The 21,660-nt window shown below is 40.2% G+C and overlaps 1 protein-coding gene and 1 non-coding gene across 2 annotated transcripts in view; both read left to right on the forward strand.

Annotated features, from left to right (window-relative positions):
* The window catches only part of KIF6 (kinesin family member 6), a 705,701-nt gene that overhangs the window by 381,972 nt on the left and 302,069 nt on the right, over positions 1 to 21,660 (forward strand). The gene's annotated exons all lie outside the window — the stretch shown is intronic.
* On the forward strand, positions 1,506 to 1,718 carry LOC129405186 (small nucleolar RNA U3). The gene has a single exon (XR_008630377.1). It is a non-coding gene; the product is annotated as a small nucleolar RNA U3 (small nucleolar RNA).

Below are 21,660 nucleotides of genomic sequence, written 5' to 3' on the forward strand. Positions count from 1 at the left end.
GTTGTGCAGTGAAATGGAGATTATCTTTGTATGCAGCTGAAGATCAGTATAATCTCAACTTTTTAAGAATTTTTTTAAAAACCCAAAAGTGAGTATTTTATACTCCTCTGGATTGGCACAACATAATGGAGAGTTGGCTCCAAACAACATAGCAATCCAAGCTCATGCTAGACATCGTATTCCCAATAAAGGCACATCAAAATAAAACAGCAGTTACCTCCCTCCTTCTCAAGGCCCATCTGCTCATCTGAGGGTCACAGGCTCTCAGCTCTGCATCATTAATTACTTTTAGTTCCTGATAGGCAAAATAGAAAAACATCCCAAACACCCCAAGAATAAGTGGTGGGTTTACATTCACTGATCTACCTAATGGCCGGCCTCTCGTGGTTCTGGTGAGCTGACGCTAAGGAGCACAGTGACAGCTCCAGACGGGACCTTTTTTATTCAGTTTCTCAGAGTATCTTTATTCTCACCCGTAGCCTCCAACCCAGCTGGCCACATTGATGACTTTTGTCACAGACTCAAAATTTTTTATTGTTAATGTCAAGATTAACAGAGAGTCTCTTGCCCGCACACCTGGCTGTCTTCCCCGGGGCCCCTCGGAGGGATGGGCTCCAGCTTTCCTCCCCGCCCCGAGCAGAGCTCCCGGCGGCCAAAGACCACCAGAACCTAGCCACAGCCATGCTCAAGGCCCCTCTCCACACGTTCAGACAACCCTCACGCATGAAGATACTGGCAGAGGAACACAGGTGTGTATAATCCCATCAATGGCCAACATCCAGAGACTTAAAAGCAAGTTTCCAGAAGATATCTTGTAACCTACTTCTCCCTCCGGGAGAAACTAGTAAGCTACTGAGCCTTGCAAGCTTCCCATGGTGTATTTATTTGCTAAAACCAGTAACAAGCTGGATCTCATTCCCCTGACCTTGAAAAAGCCTCCAATGCGGCATCGTTGGGAAGGCCAAGTGGAGAGAGTCTTCTAAAATCTCAGTGATACGATGAATGGAGAGGTTACTGAGCCTGCTCGAGAAATCACAATCAACGGGATTTCATGATTCGTGATTCGTGAATGTCAAGATGGCTATTGTCTAGTATATCACTGTATCACTGTATCAGTGTCATCCCATTGTTCATTGATTTACTCAGGCGGGTACCAGTAACGTCTCTATTCCTCTCAGCCCTGAGATTTTAGCAGCCTCTCCTTACTTGTCTTTCCCAATGATTGGAGGCTCTTCCAGGGTCAGGGGAATGAGACCTATCGGTACTATTTTTGGCATATTGAATATGCCAGGAGTAGCTTGCCAGGCCCTGCCTGTGCAGGTGGGATACTCTTGGTAGCTTGCGGGGCTCTCCGAGAGCTATGTGTTTATGGGAGGAGCAGCTGTTGTCTAGTATATAATTTCTTCAATTTGTTGGAGGAAATCAGATTTCCCCTTATTTTTCATAGGCCCTCCTCCTGCCATTATTTTTCAGTTGCTTTCCTCATCAATGTTTCATAGATCATTAAAACTATACTTTCAGGGATCATTTCTAGAGTTAGTTATAGAGAAATTTCCATGATCGTGTAGAGCATCCCAAATCACGAGGAGGAGCTGGAGCTGTTCTCCTGGGAGTGACACCAGTTCTAGCTGTTGCCCTTGCCACAGCCTTTTTATTACTGAGGATGGTTCTTCTCTTCCCCTGGAAAAGTGGGAGGGAAAGGATGCAGTCTGAGTGTTTTCTTGAAAAATAAAATGCTTTATAGATCAGTCCACTGTCATGTGCAAGGTAGACTGATCTATGAAAATAAAAGACTATATATTTACTCTTCTATTTAATCTGAAATTCCTAATTAAAATTTGCAGTCATGCTGGCATCTGACTTAAGGACTGAATTAAAATTTTTATATACACAGTCTAATAAAAATTCCACAACAACTTCATGAGGCAAGTTACACTTGGCTAGCTGGATAAGATTCAGCATCGGGGACTGAAGCCTGTTTTTTTTCTGTCTCTAAAGCAACCTCGTAGTAGCACTTGAGTGACAAGGATGTGAGATTCACAGTGCTAAGTTAATACTGAGTCCTGCTTCTATGAGGTTTATCAGACAAAGGGTACAAAGAATTCTAGAATTTGGTTAATTTTTCTGTATTGGTCATTATCAGAAACTAATAGACCATAATTTATCTAGAACTCTGTAGTTTCTTATATATTGTTCATTCGTTCTGGCTATTTCACACAGAATTATCTTATCTGGAATATGTGTAAGAGACAAGGGAAATTTGCATCTTTCCCCTCACTGGGAATCACATCCCCCTTTCCATTCTAGAGTATTGACTTCTGAACAAAGAGAGAAGGGTTATAAAGTAAATATCCACCCACTTATGTTGGCTCTTGTATGGTGCATTAGAAGTATACTATCCAGTGCTTGCTTGACTATGAGACAGTTTATGTACAAGAAATCACAGCTGATAAAAAAGAAGAGTTCATGCCAATAATAAAATTCCTTGCAGTTCAAGTAATGACAGGGCTTACGTGTAGATACTAAGAATCACAGGAACAGATTCTAATTAGTCTTATTAGTCGCAATTGAGTCAAATAACCAACTCTTCTGACTTTCATTCGTTCATTCTTCATTGTGATTAGCCAGAGGAATGGTAGAAACTTTGGCGTCTTTTGTCCACAATCAACATCACGAACTTCACAAAAATTGCTTCCGTTCACCAGGTCAAACAACTGAAAGCTCAGCTGGCTGGGGTGTGGCCCTGAACTTGTGTCATTCCATCTTCCTAAACACAAGGCCTAACTAACACTCTTTGGAGACTCCCTGAGTGGCCTTGCCCTGCCTATGACAGTGGTCAGCCCTCTTTGGTGGCTGGGCAGATGAGTGGGATGAAATCCTTGACACTTAAGTCCAGAGCATCATGGTGTTTCCTCCCTGTGTTAGCAAAGTAAAGCCCACCTTGGTTTCTAAATGTTTGCAGTTCCTGATCTAGGACTTTTGGTATTCCTCTCTGGAATGACCCTTTTTTGACCTAAACTCACTTTCATAGTTTTTCTTCACAGATAACATGAATAAGTGTTTGTAATAACTGATAATGTAGGGTTTTTGAGGTCTCAATCATTGCCTAAGACTGGAGTCTGTATAGGCATTCTGGCTAAGATACTTCTTTCCTGGCTCTGATTCTGCCTTTGTCTCCTGATGTAAGTAAGAGGTCCCTCTTCTCACATGCTGGCCAAGGTTCTACTCCGAAAGCTGATCCATCTCTTGTCATCAAGGCAACACCTCTTGGTCTGTAAGTGCTCCCTTGGCTATGAAGACACAGAATGGAACCTTCCTAAAATAGTAATGGCCATTTATAACAAGCCCACCACCAATACCCACTATCATTCCCTTTTTTCAAGGTGGGGAGGGGCATACTCAGCAGTTCTCAGACCTTAAACCTGACTGCACTCAGGGATCAGTCCTAATGGGGCTTAGGGATTCATATGTGGTGCCAGGGATTAAATATGGGTCAACTGTGTATAATGCAAGTGTACCATACCCCTGAACTATACAGATACCATACCCTGGAACTATTGCTCCAGCCCTCACCAGTATCATTCTTAATGGTGAAACCTAAAAATATGCCCTTTGAGATGATGTACAAGCATGTCCACTGTGTCCACTTTTATTTAACATAATATTAGAATCCTAGCTAGTAATCAGGTGAGAAAATTATTTTTTTCCTACAACCTTGATAGTACATACAATTGTGTGTAATGAGAATTGTGTTTGTTTTCACAATTTATTAAATCAGAATCAAATAATATTACAGTCAATGACTTCTACATAATATCCCCTTTCAAAGGCTACTTCATCCTGAGCACCACCAGGTTTAGCCCTGCAGGCCCTTGAGTAGCACCACATAGCTAGGTCCACTGATGGAAGTACCTCGACCTGTTGGCTGAGTACTGCCAGGAGTGACCCTGGCTCACAGGCACTGCTTGAGAAGCCCCATCTTCCCCCAAATAAGTAATTGAAAGGTCACTTCTTTGAAGGCACTCAGAAAAGGCTATTTCCTTAGCCTTCAACATGGGCACAGACAAAATAAGGTAGTTGGAACTGGGATGATACAATGGAATTTGCAAAGCTAAATTAGTGTCAGATTGTGGCTGTAGTAAGCTTCAGACTTGTAAGGGAGATAAGTACATAAATATTTACATTTTAAAGAATGATATCTGACACAAAATCAGAGTTGGATAACTAGAGGAGGAAGGAATTCACTTTTGGGAGGGTCATTTTTAACAGACCTGTGAAGTAAGACAAGATCTAGAAAAGCCAGATTAGATAAGCAACTTATTTCAGATAGAAGAGGGATCAATATGAACAGCTAAAGTCTGAGCTCCTAATTTTGTAGACTTGTAAACAGATTCAGAGGAATGACATGATTTCTACCAAAGAGATTTCTACAAAGATGGATTCTTTCCTGTGTAAATCAGCTTTTACAAATTCTGGCTCCCTAAGGACACTGAACAGTTTTTTTGTTTCTGAATAACTAGCTTTAAAAATCAAATGAAAATGTAGTGCATTATTTTTAGTAATAGGAAAACATCCAGATGCCATGGACAATGCTTGCAATATTTTGTACTCTCTCAGAAAGAAACAGTGATATTGGGTCTCTCTCCCAACCTTATTACTACTGAATGAGTTACTAACCAACAGTGATTAGTCAGACTCTTCTGTCATGCCTGGATCCATATATCCAAGTGTTTTTAACCACACCATTTTAAGCTGGAACACCTGCAGGTTGTCTGTTTCTCATCTTTGAGTTGACCAAAAAAGACCAGGTTTAGCAGATAAAAATTCAGGATAATCAGTTTGATTTGAATTTCCTTTAAACAACAAAGTTTTTTGGGGGGTCACACCCAGAAATTCTCAGGGGTTACTCCTGTCTCTGCACTCAGAAATCACTCCTGGCAGTGTTTGGGGGACCATATGGGATTCCAGGTATTGAACTCAGGTTGGCCACACGCAATGCAAATGTCCTACCTGTTGTACTATCGATGTGGCCCCAAAGGTGTTTTTTTCTTTCATTAGTTTTAGGACCACAAGCTGAAGGTTTATTGCTGGTTCTGTGCTCAGGGACCAATCTTGGCAGTGCTCAGAAAACCATATGTGGTGATGGATTTGAACCAGGATTGTCTTCATGCAAGCCAGGAACCTCACTCATCTCTTCAGTCCAACAAATACCCTATTTCAGTTTTATTTTATATGATGAGTTTTTCATTTTTATTTGCATAATTTTGCCTTCATAATTATTTTGCTTCAAGAACAATAGGGTGAAGGGTCAAAACGTGGCTCCGTGTTAGAGCACTTGTCTTACATTTGCCAGACCCTTACTTTGATCCCTGGCACCAATAAAAAAGAAAAAGAAAATTGGCACTTGTGGTTTATGTGCCCTTTATTTGAGTTCCTTTGAAACTACCTACAAAATTTTTAAAGATTAAGATCCAGATAAAACTAACATAAATACATTTATATATGACTTATTCATCTTATTCAGTAGGTTTATGCTCTCTGAGTAGATGTAAGATTGAAGAATATGACATTTTTTAATTTATATTTTTTCATCTTCTTAGAACCTCCCTGTGTGCAGTAACAAATTTAAGCCTCAAATATAGTTCTTTTCTAAAATGTTTCAGAGGTAGAGAATTCAGAAACATCTTATACCATGACCGATATTTACCAAATGCTTAATTCACACCACCTGAAGAAGAAGAGGAGAGACCCAAGCAATCAGGCAGTGTTTAAAACAAAAATTGATAGATTATCTGCTAATGTGTTCCTGAATTCACATCTCTTGGATCCTAGGCTTCTTTATGCCAGCTCTTAATAATAGCTGACTATCAGGCAATAACCTCCACTCTATAGATTACATATCCCAGGGGTCATTAATGGCTAATGCTCTTTTATAAGAAATCAGATCTCGGAAATAATTCACAATACATAATTCACTGCAGATGAGGTTTCCCCACTTTGGTACGAAGTGTTTTTGGTCCTGACACTACATTTTGAAGATATTAAAACCAAGACTAAAAGCTTGGTCTACAGCTTGTGTTAATTATTTTGGGGTAGTTTATGGAAGCGTTTGAGTTCTTATGGCATAGTTATCTAATATGATTAAAAAAGCCTGTCTCCATGTCAGAACTGTTTCTGTGCCTTAATGATTATTTTATCCTCCTAAAGTTTAAGTGCTTTGGGTTTAACTAGGCCAAATGAACAAATTTTAAAAGCAGATAATAATAAAATGTTGAGGTATGACTGGCTATTCCAATCCATTGTTGACACACTAGATTCTTTTTGGCCTAGACAACTTTTTCATCAGGAGTCTAAGTACTTGAAACTTTTAAGTGTGAAAGCATGAGTGTACTGTTTAATTGTTCTAGTTATCTAATGTATTCTTGGTCTCAGTGCTTTTTACTTTTTGGGGTTTGAGAGCTCCAGGGAATTCTTTGAAAAGAAGAACAAGAAACTTCATCATAACCATAATATTGGCATTTCTTTCTTGCTTCCCCAAGTAACATTTTCACAGGGCAAAGTTTGCACGTACATAGAGCTGGATATATTTTTAAGACTTGCTGAAGCAACACTTTGTTCTACTGCTGTTTTTATGGCTTAGGCTGCTTGAAGAAGATCCAGAATATGATGTGGAATATAAAGTAACAGAATGGGAGACTAACACCCAAGGATAGTAGAGATAAGGACCAGAAGGATTGCTCCAAGGCTTGGAAGCTGACCTCACACGCTGGAGGAAAAGGCAGCTCAGATAGAGAAGAGACCACCAAGTAAAGGATGCTTGGAGGGCCCGCTTGGCATGGGAGATGTGTGCTGAAGGTAGACTATAGATCAAACATGATGGCCACTTAATGCCTGTATTGCAAAGCACAACACCCAAAGGGAGAGAGAGAGTAAAAGGGAATGTGCCTGCCACAGAGGCGGGGGCAAGGAGGAATGGGGGGAGGGATACTGGGAACATTGGTGGTGGAGAATGGGCATTGGTGGAGGGATGGGTACTCAATCATTGTATGACTGAAACGTAAGCACAAAAGTTTGTAAGTCTGTAGCTGTACCTCATAGTGACTCATTAAAAAATGTTTTTTAAAAGGAAGGTCCACAATATGAAAGCATGCTCTTATGGAAACAATCAATGACAACATCTGACACCTGGTTCCAGATAACTTGCACAAAAGATTGATAAACAAGTATAGCCACCAACAACTGTAATCCAGACCATAAAATAAGTAATTAGAGCCATTAACAAATCAAACCCATCTGGAAGTGACAGAGCAAAAAGCTTTGGGTTTTAATGATGGATTTTATTTCAGGGATCCAACAAGTAAGGCGCTTCATTCCCCAGAGCTCTCTTCTCAAGGAAAGAAATTGATTTGTTATAAATTAAGTTGTATAATTTTATCTACACATTAATTTTTGCTTTGAGAATTGTAGAAACTTGTACTTTTTAAAATTTTTAAATTTTATTGAATCATCGTGAGATAGTTACAAGCTTTCATGTTTGGGTTACAATATCACAATGATCAAACACCCATCCCTCCACCAGTGCACATTCCCCACCACCAATATCCCAGGTATACCCCCCCTTTCCCATCCTCCCCCTGCCTCTAAGGCAGACAATATTCCCCATACTCTCTCTCTATTTTTGAGCATCATAGCTTGCAACACAGACATCATAGCTTGCAACTGAGAAGTCATCATGTTTGGTCCATTATCTACTTTCAGCATAATCTCCCATCCCAACTGGTTCCTCCAGCCATCATTTTCTTAGTGATCCCTTCTCTATTCCATCTGCTTCTCCCCTCCGCTCATGAAGCAGTCTTCCAGCTATGGGGCAATCCCCCTGGCCCTTGTATCTACTGTCCTTGGGTGTCAGCCTCATGTGATGTTACCCTACAAGAAACTTGTTTTTTATTTATTTTTTCACTCGGGGTACCCCAGAGGGGGGCAGGTAAGAGCCCTTCCTGCCCCAAGGGACCCAGCCCCGACAGCCAACCTCCACAACCCAACTGCATCCATGCTCCAGGCCGCTTTCCACATGCTAAGGCTGAGCCTCACGCGTGAGTGAAGTCCCACGTAAGTCAGGTAATGTGGAACTTTGTGACCTGGGCTCAATGGCACCTGGGAGCAAAGATCCTTTGCCTGCTTCCCCCAATCTCCTGTGGCCCAGGGGTCATGCCCATAAGCCACCTCCTGCCGGCACCAGATAATCTCCTCATCAGCCACTGTCCAGAACTCACGGTTGCTTCTCCCAGAAGGGAGCACAAAATGAGTCCCCCATAACCATGCCACTGGAATCCGCGCTAGGCTGTTTCACTTGGGGCGCCCCAGAGGGGGCCGGGTAAGAGCCCTCCCTGCCCCAAGGAACCCAGCCTTGACAGCCGACCTCAACAACCCAACCGCTTCCATACTCCAGGTCACTTTCCACACACTCGGCCAAGCCTCATGCATGAGTGAACATATTCCTAAACCACGTGGCAGTGAAAGCGGCCACTCGACACATCATAAGACATCTACTCATTTTCCATAATTACCACACCCTTGGTAGCTTGCTGGGCTTTCCATTTCTTCCGTCCTTCTCTGAGAGCCTGGCAAGCTACCAAGAGTATCTCGCCCACATGGCAGAGCCTGGCAAGTTACTCGTGATGTATTCGATATGCCAAAAATAGTAAAAAGTCTTGCTGGAACTCTACGTGTGATTCCTGATGACATTGCTGGCTATTTTGCAAGATCCAGACAGAATGGCATCAGGGCAGCACAGAGAAACCGGGACGGTGGCCGCAGCATTGCTGCCTGCTCCAGCCGGGCTAAATCACAGTGCCGTCGACATAGAGCTGAGGTGGCAGTGCGTGCTGTGGCTCATCCACTGTGGGGTGAGGTCAGCCAACCACCAGGTGACCTGGGACTCAGTGCAGGTGTTCAAGGGACCCTCCTCGATAGGGTCCTGCCCTGCCAGCTGCTCCCCTCAACCTCAAGGAGATCAAGCTGAGGCTGCAGATGATGCAGGTGCTGCCCAGAGATGCAGGCAGGTGCGTGTTTATTAGTGTGCAGATTGTTACAACATGCTAGTCGACCAAAGCTTACATTCAGTAGACTGGGAACACCTGTAAGGGCGATTAGGGACCAGGCCAAAAGCCTGTCCCTGTCAGAGAGCCTTACAAGCTACCAAGAGTATCTCGCCTGCATGGCAGAGCTAACAAGCTACCTGTGGCGTACTCAATATGCCAAAAACAGTAAAAACAATGGTCCTCATTCCCCTGATCCTGAAACAGCCCCAAATACGCCATTGGGCTATACTCGCACGCTACAGGGACGAATGGAGACATTACTGGTGCCCACTCGAGCAAATTGATGGACAACCGGATAACAGTGATACAGCAATATGGTGATTTTTTATTGAATCACAGAGATATACACAGTTACAAAGTTGTTTATGACTAGGTTTCAGTCATACGATGTTCCAACACCCATCTCTTCACCAGTGTATATTTCTCACCAACAGTGGTCCCAGTTTTCTTCCCCCAACCCCCACTAGCCTCTATGGCAGGCAGGAACTTCTCTCTCTCTCTCTCCTCTCTCTCTATCTTTCTCTCTTTGTCTCTCTCCTCTCTCTCTTTCTCTCTCTCTCTCTCACACACACACACTTTCTTTTTAACTCTATGGTTTGCAACACAGATAATCAAAGATTGCCAAGTATATACCTTTACCTACTTTCAACACTCATGATCATTCTCAAATATTATTGTCATGTAAATTGTAGAGACTTTTAATTTTTCTTTAAACACAATTCATGTTCACTGAGAAAAGTAATCATAGATAGATATTTTAAAAATTGATAGACATGACTAGTGACCCTGTGATCACTAAGGTCATGTTCTGCATTCGCTCACAGGGGCCAATTAAGAAGAAAAAGTAAGTAAAGAAACAGTAATGGGGCTGGAGCAATAACCCAGAGGGTAGGGCATTTGCCTTGCATACAGTCAACCTGGGTTCGAATCCCAGCATCCCATATGATTCCCTGCAGTAACCCCTGTGCATCGCTGAGTGTGACCCAAAAAGCAAAAAAAAAAAAAGAAACAGTAACAAGTGAGCAGGTTGTAAGTTGGTGGACTCAACATCCTTAAACTAAGTAGCTTGTGTGCATGGTCACAAGAAGCAGTTACTCAGGAAAAGAACAGGGAAGCATAATTTTAGAAAGGTGGGTCTCATGCTGGTGATTGCCAGAGTGAAGAGTAAACCCTTGTCTGATTCCCCAAGTACTGGTCATCTCTTTTTCTTTTTTCTTTTTTGAGAAGGAGGGGCAACCTGGCAGTGCTCAGGTCTTTGTCCTGGCTCTGTGCTCAGGAATCACTCCTAGCAGGGCTCAAGGACCATGTGTGGTGATGGAGTAGAAACCAGGGCACAGGCCGTCTTATCTGCATATCTGACCAAAGATTTCTGAGGAATATTTCAGCCAACATGGTATCTTAAGGTCAAGATAAGAGTTTGCGGGCTTTTAATTTTGAATTTAACTCTTAATTTCTTTGAAGGCAGTTTTGGTTTTGCACTTTTCTTTGTATAAGATCTGCACTATTGCTTTAACAATTTAGTGGCTATTTTGTTTTAAACACTTGATTTAATAAGGCTTCAGTCATATCTATTATGATTTTGTAGTAGTGTCTTCATCTTTAACTTTGTATACCTATCTTAAATTTAATATAGACTTCGATGGTAATGTGTGACTCAATTGACATAAATTTTCTTTAGATAAGCTAGCATATGAACTCATTTTCAAACAGCTATACACTGGCTTGCATATTATATTTTTTTCATTGAATCACTGTGGAATAGTCCTTTACAAAGCTGTTCATGATTGGGTTTCAGTCATACAGTGTTCCAGCACCCATCCCTCCCCCAGTGTCCATTTCCCAGCACCAGTGTCCCTAGGTTCCCCACAGCACCCCCAACCCCCAATCCCCTCAGCCTGCCTCTATGGCAGATGCGTTTCTTCTCAGTTTCTGTCTCTGTCTGTTTCTTTGTCTCTGTCTTTGTCTCTCTGTCTCTGTCTCTATCTCTGTTTCTGTCTCTCTGTCTGTCTGTCTCTCTCTGTCTCTCTCTGTCTGTCTCTTTCTGTCTCTGTCTCTGTGTCTCTCTGTGTCTCTCTGTGTCTCTCTGTGTCTCTATCTCTCTCTCTCTCTCTCTCTCTCTCTCTCTCTCTCTCTCTCTCTCTCTCTCTCCCTCCTTCCTTTTGGGCATTATGGTTTGATTTGCACATTTCAACCCAAACTGTTATTTTAAAGCAAAAGCTTAAGATACTAGACAAGAAATGTTTAGCTGTTAAAAATTAACATTGCTGGCAAATGTATTTCATACGAGACAAAATAAAAGGAAAAAAACAGAGTTCAGAGCTTGAGGCAAAGGAGTACCTTCAAATTAGAAGTTACTAGCAGAAGAGGATCTAGTTGAGAAACTTAAGCCATAGATACAGAGCTACAGTAGAGCTCCATTCATTCCATTTGTCTCTGTACCTTCAAATTCTTTCCGCAGATATGCTGTATTTATATCCAGATGCCCATCTCTTTCTATGCCTCATTCTCTCTCTCCCCATTTTCCTATCCTTTTTTCCCAATATCCCTCTTCTGCTCAAACTTAATATTTTCACTGTCGAGGGTAATCTCACTAAAGGGGCTTTTTTAGTAACTTTTTGAATTTTCAGTCAGTTCATCTTTCTTCCCCAGGACTTCCTTTGGACACCTGTCTCTTTGCTCCTCTCTAAATGTTAGCCCCATTTCATTCAGAGACCTATATATCTCTCTCAGAGATTTATCTACCTCTTCCATAATGACTAGAAATATTTTTCTTTTGACTATCCTTTTATAATGTGACTTTGTGTGACTTTTACATTTTTCTGCCACTGTCTATGCTATTCTACATTACCTATTCACAGTTTACCGCATCCCCATCTTCTTCTCTATAAGTCAATTAATGAATTTATGTAGATAGGTATTCATGTTTGCTTTAAACACAAGTGATGTAGTGTTTGTCAATAGCAATCAAGAGGTTAAAAAATACATGAAGAATTTTAAAAAGAATCATTATTGTTGATAAATTAATTGGCATTATTTTCAGTTCTTATTTACATTTGTTCTTAACCACTGAGCTTTTTATGTCTACTAAAGTTAAAATGTTTGATCACAGAAAGCCATTTACACCTTTAAAAACAAAACAGCAGTGACCATGCAAATGGAAGCAAACATAAACAAATGGGACCACATCAAACTAAGAAGCTTCTGTACTTCAAAAGAAACAGTGACCAAAATACAGAAAAAGCCCACAGAATGGGAAAGAATATTTACCCAATACCCATCTGATAACAGAATAATATCCAGGATATACAAGACACTAGTAGAATTGTATAAGAAAAAAACCTCCAACCCATCAAAAAATGGGGAGAAGAAATAAACAGAAGTTTCCTCAAAAAAGAAATACAAATGGCCAAAAGGCACGTGAAAAAATGCTACACATCGCTAGTCATCAGGGAGATGCAAATCAAAACAACAATGAGATATCATCTCACACCACAGAGACTGGCACACATTCAAAAGAACAAAAGCAACCAGTGCTGACATGGATGTTGGGAAAAAGGGATGCTCCTTCACTGTTGTGGGAATGCCAACTAGTCTAGCCTTTCTGGAAAACAATATGGACAGTCCTTCAAAAACTAGAAATTGAGCTTCCATATGACCCCACAATACCACTTCTGAGAATATATCCCGAGGATGCAAAAAAGCACAGTAGAAATGACATTTATACCTATATATTCATTGCAGCACTGTTGACAATAGCCAAAATATGGAAACAACTCGAGTGCCCTAAAACAGATGCCTGTTAAAGAAACTTTGGTATATCTATGCAACAAAATACTATGCAGCTATTAGGAGAGATGAAGTCATGAAATTTGCTTACAAATGGATAAATATGAAGAGTATCATGCTAAATGAAATGAGTCAGGAAGAGAGGGACAGACAAAGAGGGACTGCCCTCATTTTGTGGAGTATAAAATAACAGCACATGAGGCTGACACCCAAGGACAGTAGATACATGGGCCAGGGGGATTGCCTCATTGACTGCTTCATGAGCTGAGGGGAGAAGGCAGATGGAATAGGGAAGGTATCACTAAGAAAATGATGGCTGCAGGAACTAGTTGGGATGGAGATGCATGCCAAAAGTAGATAATGGACCAAACACAATAACCTCTCAGTGTCTGTATTGCAAGCTATAATGCCCAAAAGTAGAGAGAGAGTATGTGGAATATTGTCTGCCATAGCGGCAGGGGGAGGGTGGGAAAGGGTGAGTATACCCGGGATATTGGTGGTGGGGAATGTGCACTAGTGGAGCAATGGGTGTTTGATCATTGTGAGATTGTAACCCAAACATGAAAACTTGTATCTATCTCATGGTGATTCAATAAAATTTTAAAAATTTTTTAAAAGAAAGCCATTTACACCTTTAAATAATTGAATGTATGAAAATCTAGATAACCAAAAATGCATAGCTTTTAAAAGCCTACATTATTGAATTTTAAAATAGTTTTTAATGCATCTAGTGTTTTAAACATTTTTAGTTTATTGTTAAATTATTAACATGATCTTAAAAACTATCTGTAAATTCCATAAGCAGAAAACATGGCCACAAATGTGCTTTCCTATAAATAGGTCCCATCTTCACAGTTACAGAGGTAAGCTGGGACTGGCGAGATAGTACAATGAGTAGTACGCTTGTCTCTCGCACAGCTGACCCAGATTTGGTCCTCTGGAACCACCTATGGTTACCCCAGGATCACCATCAGCATTAAGCTCAGAGCACAAAAAGGTATGGGAAAAGAGAAAGAGAAAAACCTGTGTGGATTTGGATTTTTTTTGCATTTGTTATTTAAGAGCGCTGCAGTTATCAAGCACTTGTGTATTTGAGTCACCATTTGCTCTGCTTTCATGGAGGTATTAGAAATATACCTACTAACATAAATCTTGAAGGGAAATTCTACACAAGAATTTCCTCTGTATCACCAAAACCATGAATTCTCTGGTCCCCTGCTGTTATTAAAGAGTTCCATTCCAACTAAGTGAGTAACTTTGGACTCAATCCTTTGCACATAAGGGTTCATGTCTTTCACTAACTGGATGGGGTCTGGCAAGTCTTTAATACTTGTTTGACACTAGAGAATTCTAAAGAAAAAATATTGAACTAGCGATCTTTAAACCAATTTGGAATAGTTCTTTCAGCAAAATCTAACAAAAAACAAACATGAAGCTAATGAACCCAAAAAATATTTCTATAGTTTCCTTTGGTTGTAGTTCTATTGGCAATATTCCAACCATCAGTTTTTCATGTCCCGTGTATTGTAGTTAATCATATATTGTGAGTTTATTGTTTTTATCTGAACTTCCCCTTTGTAAATTGCATGCTATTCTCATAGTGTATATTTTAAAGGGTCACACTCCATAAAAGAGGAACATCATGTTAGCAAAGTCAAAGTAAGTCCTTCTTTGCACTCTGCCTATTGGGTCTCAAGGACCCCTATTGATTCATCCTGTTAATATTTTTTCACAGAGATGCCAGACACAAGGTTTATTTGATTATTTGTCTGGCCTTTTTGTTTGCCTCTTACTAAAGGAATGACTGTGAGGGAAGTTTTGAGTTAAAAATTCACTTACCGAGATTTTGGTAAGTGGAAGACTTTAGAGATAATTTGACACACTCTGTGGTACGTTCAAAAAAGAAAGGGAGTGGGTTCCCCAAATCAAAAGACCTGTTTTTAAATCTCAGTATTTCAATTTCCTAACTTTGTAATATCTCTGAGCTGACTAGTCCTTAGAGATGAAAAAAGGCTACTTTTATAGGTTTTGGTCCAGATAAATAACAAGATACATGTGAAAGGTACCTGAAGTAACTGTTCAATGAAAATAATAATAAAATGATTGGGAGAAAGTTTTTATAAAGAGAACCAGACTATGGCATGTTCCTGAATTCTTTTCCACTTAAATAAGAAAACATTTTTAAAGTTACTAGCACAGCAGTCAGAGCAAAGCTGACCATCAAGGAATACTAGTCTTTACATTTTAACATTTCAGGTTATTTTTGTAGAACTGAAAAGATGCATATGTATATTTTTGAGGCAAAAATTAACAAGTTCCTTGTTAAGATAATTCTTTAACATTTCAAGGTGCAAAATTCAACCAGGAGTGTTGTTAAATACACATCCAGTCTTGGTTAAGTTTGAAATTCCTAAGGAGATTTGATGAGGTTGCTTGCTCACTCCATTGCTCACACGTTGAATAGCAAGTTTCGAATGGACAAACAATAAATGCCCTCAGTTTGTTCTTTGCATTATGTTATTTCACAGAGCTCCAAGTGCTTAAGGTTTATTTTATTATTATAAATGAGAAATTGGCCAGCCACCAAGGTTGGTGTAAACTAGTTGACAGTTAAGACCATTAGATCTAATTATTTAGTTACATTCATTTTTTAAAACTTCATTTCTGTTATTTAGTATTATCAATTTTTGGATATAATATAATGCCCTGAAACTTTCCTTAGTATTATTGTTTCACACATAAGACTATTTTTATAGTTATCTCATGAAGACATTATCTCTAATTTTTAATCAACATGTTTTCCCAATTTTTTAAATGAAACAGTTTTTATAATATTGTTAGTGATAGATTTATATATTCTACCTAAAATATATTCTTTTAAAAATATTAAAGAATCGTGATTTTCAAAGTTATTCATGATTGAGTTTCAGCACACAATGTTCCAATACTAATCCCAGTGAACCAGTGTCCACTTGCCTCTATCAAAGTACATAGTTTCCCTCCTACCCACCACCCTGCCTCTATGAGAGACACTTTTCTTTGTCTTAGTCACTGTGGTTTATAATTCTGTACTGATAAGGGCTTATGCATAACTGTGCTCTACCCGCTTTCAGCACCACCTCCTGCACTGGAGTGGCCATTTCCACCATTGTTGTCATGTGCTTCTACCTTCCCCTCCCGGTCCTGTCCTTTTTTCCTCCCCTTCCACCCATGGTAAACTTCTCAAGTTCTCCACTTCTGTTACCTTTAGGCATTTGTTATTCCCCTACTATCATTCTTTGTATCCCACCTATGAAAAAGATCATTCTGTGTCTCTCCCTCTCCTGACTAATTTCACTCAGCTTAATGCTCTCTAAGTCCATCCAGGTAGCAGCAAATTGCATCATTTCTTCTTTTCTTACAGCTTAGTAGTATTCCATTGTGCATATATTCCACAGTTTATTTATCGATCCATCTGTTCTTGGATATGCGTTGTTTCCAGTTTGGGCTATTGTCAATAGTGCTGCAATGAGAGTAGGGGTGCAAATGTTTTTTCTGAAAGTGTTTCTGGATCCTGGGGTATTTTCCAAGAACTGGAATTTCTAGGTCTTCTGAAATATCAGTTCCTAGTTCTTTTGAGGCATGTTCATATTGCTTCCCAAAAGACTGGACCAGTTGATATTCTCACCAGCAACAGAAAAGGGTCCAATATTTCCCTGTATTACCACCCACACTAGTTGGTTCATTCTTTCAATGATCTGACACCACATCCACCATCGGACTGTCAGCCTCTCTCCAAAAATTCTCCATGGTCTCCTCCCATTTATTCCCTCCCCTAGTAAGATTACATATTACTATCAGACTTTTTAAGTTTTCTCACTCTTCAAATTTAGTTATGGCATCTCAAGAAGTTAAGAGTGAACACTTTTCATTTAGAGTTGTATCAGTGTTCCAGCTGGTTGAGACCTCTGCCCATGTAAATACTTAACTATAGTTTGCCCACTTTCTCTCTGCTTACCCCAGAGACTGCTTATCCTGAGGAATAAAACTTATTGATGGAAGGATATCAGGCAAATGTTTAATACTTTTATGTATAATTAACACCTGTTATTTTTGGGGAGGAAGGAAGCATATGACTGTGTCAAGGGTCACTCCCCAAATGCTCAGGGAAGCATGAGGTTTAAGGGATGGAATTGGAGTCAACCATGTGCAAATAAGTGCCTTATCCCTCTGTATTATTGTGCCAGACCTAACACCAGAGCTTAAGTCGCAATTACCCAACTCTTTGGAATAAGCTGTGCCTCCTCTTTCTGATTCATTGTAGAGACAGATGAACTAAGAAATGAGCTCAGGGATACCTGGTATTGCCTTGGCTGTGCCACAGAATATTCCTAATCAACTAACTATAATTTTTTATGCACCTCATTTCTTCTAGTTAACTATCAGGAGAAAAGTTCTCATTACTTTTTACTTCCTAAACTCCTGCTAAATTCCCTAGAAAAATACTGTGCTGGAAGACTCTTCTGTTATCTTTTTCCCCCCTAACAGAAAACCATTCTCCCCTCCTTTACTAGACACAGCTCCCATGGTGGGCCAAGTGTTTTAGAACTAGGCAGAATTTCACTGCCCCAATTAGGTAAATGTTTACTGATGTTGATTCTTTACTTCCAGTTGTCCCACAACAAATATCACTGAGCTGTGGCTTCTAGCCAAGATCTAGACGTGAATACTGAAGGGGATGTATGAATAAACAATTTTAACTGATAAAGTGCTATTTTATAAGGAAACATTTATATCATATTCAGTGTAAAAATAACTAAATTAACTTTATAAATAATTAAGTGTAACAGAATCATTCGAATATTGCAGAATGGAGCCAGGGACGTAGCTCGGGGCCTGAGTATATACCTTGCCTGAAGTTTGAGCCCTGGAACCACATGGTCTTGGTAGTCCCAGCGTTGCTGCCTCTCAGAAGCACTGCATTAATAGGCTGAGCATTAAGTCATAAGACCCAACTAAGTGTTGCTGGGAAGAGCCCTTGAAAATATATTGCAGAAGAATGAGTTTAGTTTGATCACTAGTCTCTCAGGTCACAGAAAAATGATGACTTTTTTAATTTAAACGTCATTATTTACAAAGTTGGACTGGAGCGATAGCACAGGGGGTAGGGTGTTTGCCTTGCACGTGGCCAACCTGGGTTCAATTCCTCCATACCTCTCGGAGAGCCCGGCAAGCTACTGAGAGTATCCCACCCGCATGGCAGAGCCTGGCAAGCTACTGTGGCATATTTGATATGCCAAAAACAGTAACAAGTCTCACAATGGAGATATTACTGGTGTCCACTCGAACAAACTGATGAACAATGGGATGACAGTGCTACAGTGCTGCAGTGCTATTTACAAAGTTGTTCAGGCATTCAATGTACCAATACCAACCCCACCGCTAATGTGTGCTTCCCATCACCAGTGTCCCTACTTTCCAACAACCTCTCAAAAAATATTCTTGAGCCAGACGTGAAGAAAAAAAGATAACTCAGACTTCATTCTATCCCCCTCCCTTTCCCCTAATATCCTTTTCCCCCTTCCATTTTTTTCTTTCCTTTTCATCTTCTTTCTTATTTGTTTCTGAATGTCTCATATCATACATCTTGTGGGGGAAGGGCTAGCCTAAATGTGCTGAGGATGTAATTCTGGCTCTGTGCTCAGGAGACCATTCCTGACAGTGCTCAGGGAACTAGATATGGTGCCAGAGACTGAACTTTGGTTGGCATGTTGGAAGGCAGACCCCTTAGAAATTATATTATCTCTCTCTAGCCCCATCAAGCATATTTTTAATGTCAATAAATACGCATACCTCATCACCATAGTTTGAAATGGCTGCTATGTACACAATTGTTGCATAATTTATTTACCCAACTTTTTAATGTGGGATATTCTGATTACTCTTCTGCTTTTTCTTTTGCTGCAATAAATTATTAGCAAGTCATTATGCCTGTTAAAATCTAAGCATTTACTACTCAGTTCATTCTTGTTAGACAGACAAGGACTGCCTTGCCTGGTATGGTGTTTAAACGAACTTAGTGATTTTGCTATAATATGGTAGGCACTGTGGGCAGTCAGTTTCCTTTGAACTTGGTGACCCTCAGGAAAGGCTTTCTTATGTTGATTTTGCTACCAGACTGTGTGTAGCCTAGAGGGCAAGGTGGAGAGAGACAAGTAGGAGAGAGACTAGAGAAGAAGGAGAATCCAGAGCTGAGATGGAGGAGTGAGGAGCTAGGAAGGAAGAGTGCATGAGATAAAAGACAGAAGATAGAATAAACGGTAACTAATCAGCAGCCAGTTTGGTCCTCGTTCTTCCATCACCGGTCTTTGGCCAACAGCTGTCCCAATCCACCCCATACACAGCGGCTCCAGAGCACCAAATACGGGCGGTGAGACAGAGCCGCCCAGAGAGCCCTCGAGCACACACCCTTCGGCATGTGTAGTTTTTTACAAATCACCATGAGATACAGTTACAAAGCTTTCATGATTGAGTTTGTTTCTTTTATTTTGGGACCTTACCCACTGAGACTCGGGGATGCTACTCATTCCATCTCATTGCTCAGGGACACTTTTGACAGTGCTCAAGGAACCGTGTGGTGTTGGGGATTGATCTTGAGGTTTCGGCATATAAGACATGAGTTCTAGTCAATGAGCTGTCTCTCTAGCCTGATATTCTATTCTTTAGCAGAACCCAGTCACCTTCAACATTGAACCTGCTAACTCAGTTGCTATAGGGCCTGGATATAGGAAGATTCATTGGAGATATTTTATAACTTAGAAATATAGACATATGTGTGTGTATTTTTATATATACAGATAGACACATATATACAAACTATACGCATACACCTATAAGAATAGGATACAAAGTGATATTTAATATCGAAAGAGAATTTAATAGTATACTTAACATTTTAAGAAAAGTTAAAATTTAAATAAAGATTAGCAAAATTTAAAAAAAAAATATGGTAGGCATAGTGCTTAAAAACTTGGATTCTGGGGGTCATTTTATAGCCCAAGTGGTAGAGATCCTAGATTCAAATCGTGGCACTGCAGGTCCCCATCACTGGTAGGTGTAGTCATCCCTGGCAGCCTACAAGCACCTCTGCGTATGGCCTCTGTATAAAACAAAATCTGGAATCTAAAGTCTTTTGACTGGATTTGAAATCTCAGCCCTGTCACTTGCCAGCTGTGTGATGTTGAGCAAGATACTCAGCCATTCTGTTTCTCACCTGTGATGTGGCAGTCATAAAGGTATTACTCTCATAGAACTGTTGTGAGAATTAAGGAAACCATGTGATGTTGAAGGCCACAAAAGAGTATCTAGCAGTTAGTGCATGTTTAACAAATATTAGCTGCTACCAATGATAATAAATATGCTTTATCCTTTTATTCCCACAGCAAGGAACATAAACTTTCACACAGTCACAGTGACAGTCATCCTGTTGCTCGTCGATTTGCTTGAGCAGGCACCAGTAAAGTGATAGAACAGCAGTAGGGCATTTGCCTTGCATGTGGCCGACCCAGGTTTGATTCCTCCGCTACTCTCGGAGAGCCCGGCAAGCTACCGAGAGTATCACGCCCGCACAGCAGAGCCTGGCAAGCTACCTGTGGCGTATTGGATATGCCAAAAACAGTAACAATAAGTCTCACAATGAAAAGTTACTGAAACTTTCACACAAATATAGAAAAAAATTATTACAAAACCTGTTTTTAAGCAGAAAGGAATATAGAAATCTTGTCAGAGGAATACTTATATTGGAAATATGGCCAATTCTTTTTATGTGATCAGACATAAAAATGTATACTATAGAGTTGCTGAACTAAACTACAAGCTGTCAGACTTGTCTTATTAGCAACTGATTTGGAGAAGATAGGTATCTTCAGCAGTTACCTTCCTTGAGCCAGAGATTATCTATCATCTTTCCTGTCCAGAGAAGCTGGAATCAAAAGGCATGCATTTACTTTTACTTTTCCTTTAGGATTATTTTTCTTTTTCCTTTTTTCCCCCTCTGAGAAAAGAAAAAGTAAAGTTTCTTGTTTACTTGAGCTTTTCCTAAAGAACAGACTTTATTGTACTCCCTTGACCTCCTTTTCTGCAAATAGTTCTTCAGTGTCCAGCAGAGTTCTGGCAGCAGAGAGGCTGCTCAGTGGGAGCTGTGAGTAGGTATGAACTCAGGAACTATTTTGGGAGATAGGAAAATTCAGGGAATTTGGGGTCAATCGTTCACTCTTAGCTATTAGAGGGGACTATCAGAAACATCTGAATTAAGCAGTTTTCTGCATTTTAATTATGAGACCGAGTCTTTTGTTGATAAGAAAATCAACAAGAAGTCAAATGTATGAAGGAAATGCCAAGAATTTTTCTTATCTAAAGATGCTCTTTGCTTTCATACACCGAGAACAAAACTGCATACCAAAATTCCTGGTCTTCATTCTTAATTTTATATCAGACCAGGTCTCAGAAGAGAAAAGGAATCCAGCTCTTTCATGACGGTAAATGCTCTTTTTTCACTGATGAGGCAGGCATGTTGAAGCCACAATCAGTGGTTTTTGGGCCATCCTCCTTGCTCTTGTCCTCAGGAATCACTCCAATCATATGCAGTGCCAGGGACAGAACTGGGATAGGCTGCATGAAAGGCAAGTATCTTAACCCCTCTACCATCTCTCTGGCCTCAGAAACAGAAGTTCTTTTTTTTTTTTTAATTTATTTATTTTTAATTAGAGAATCACCGTGAGGGTACAGTTACAGA

The sequence above is a fragment of the Sorex araneus genome, chromosome 5 (assembly GCF_027595985.1).
Source record: "Sorex araneus isolate mSorAra2 chromosome 5, mSorAra2.pri, whole genome shotgun sequence".
Taxonomy (NCBI): Eukaryota; Metazoa; Chordata; class Mammalia; order Eulipotyphla; family Soricidae; genus Sorex; species Sorex araneus.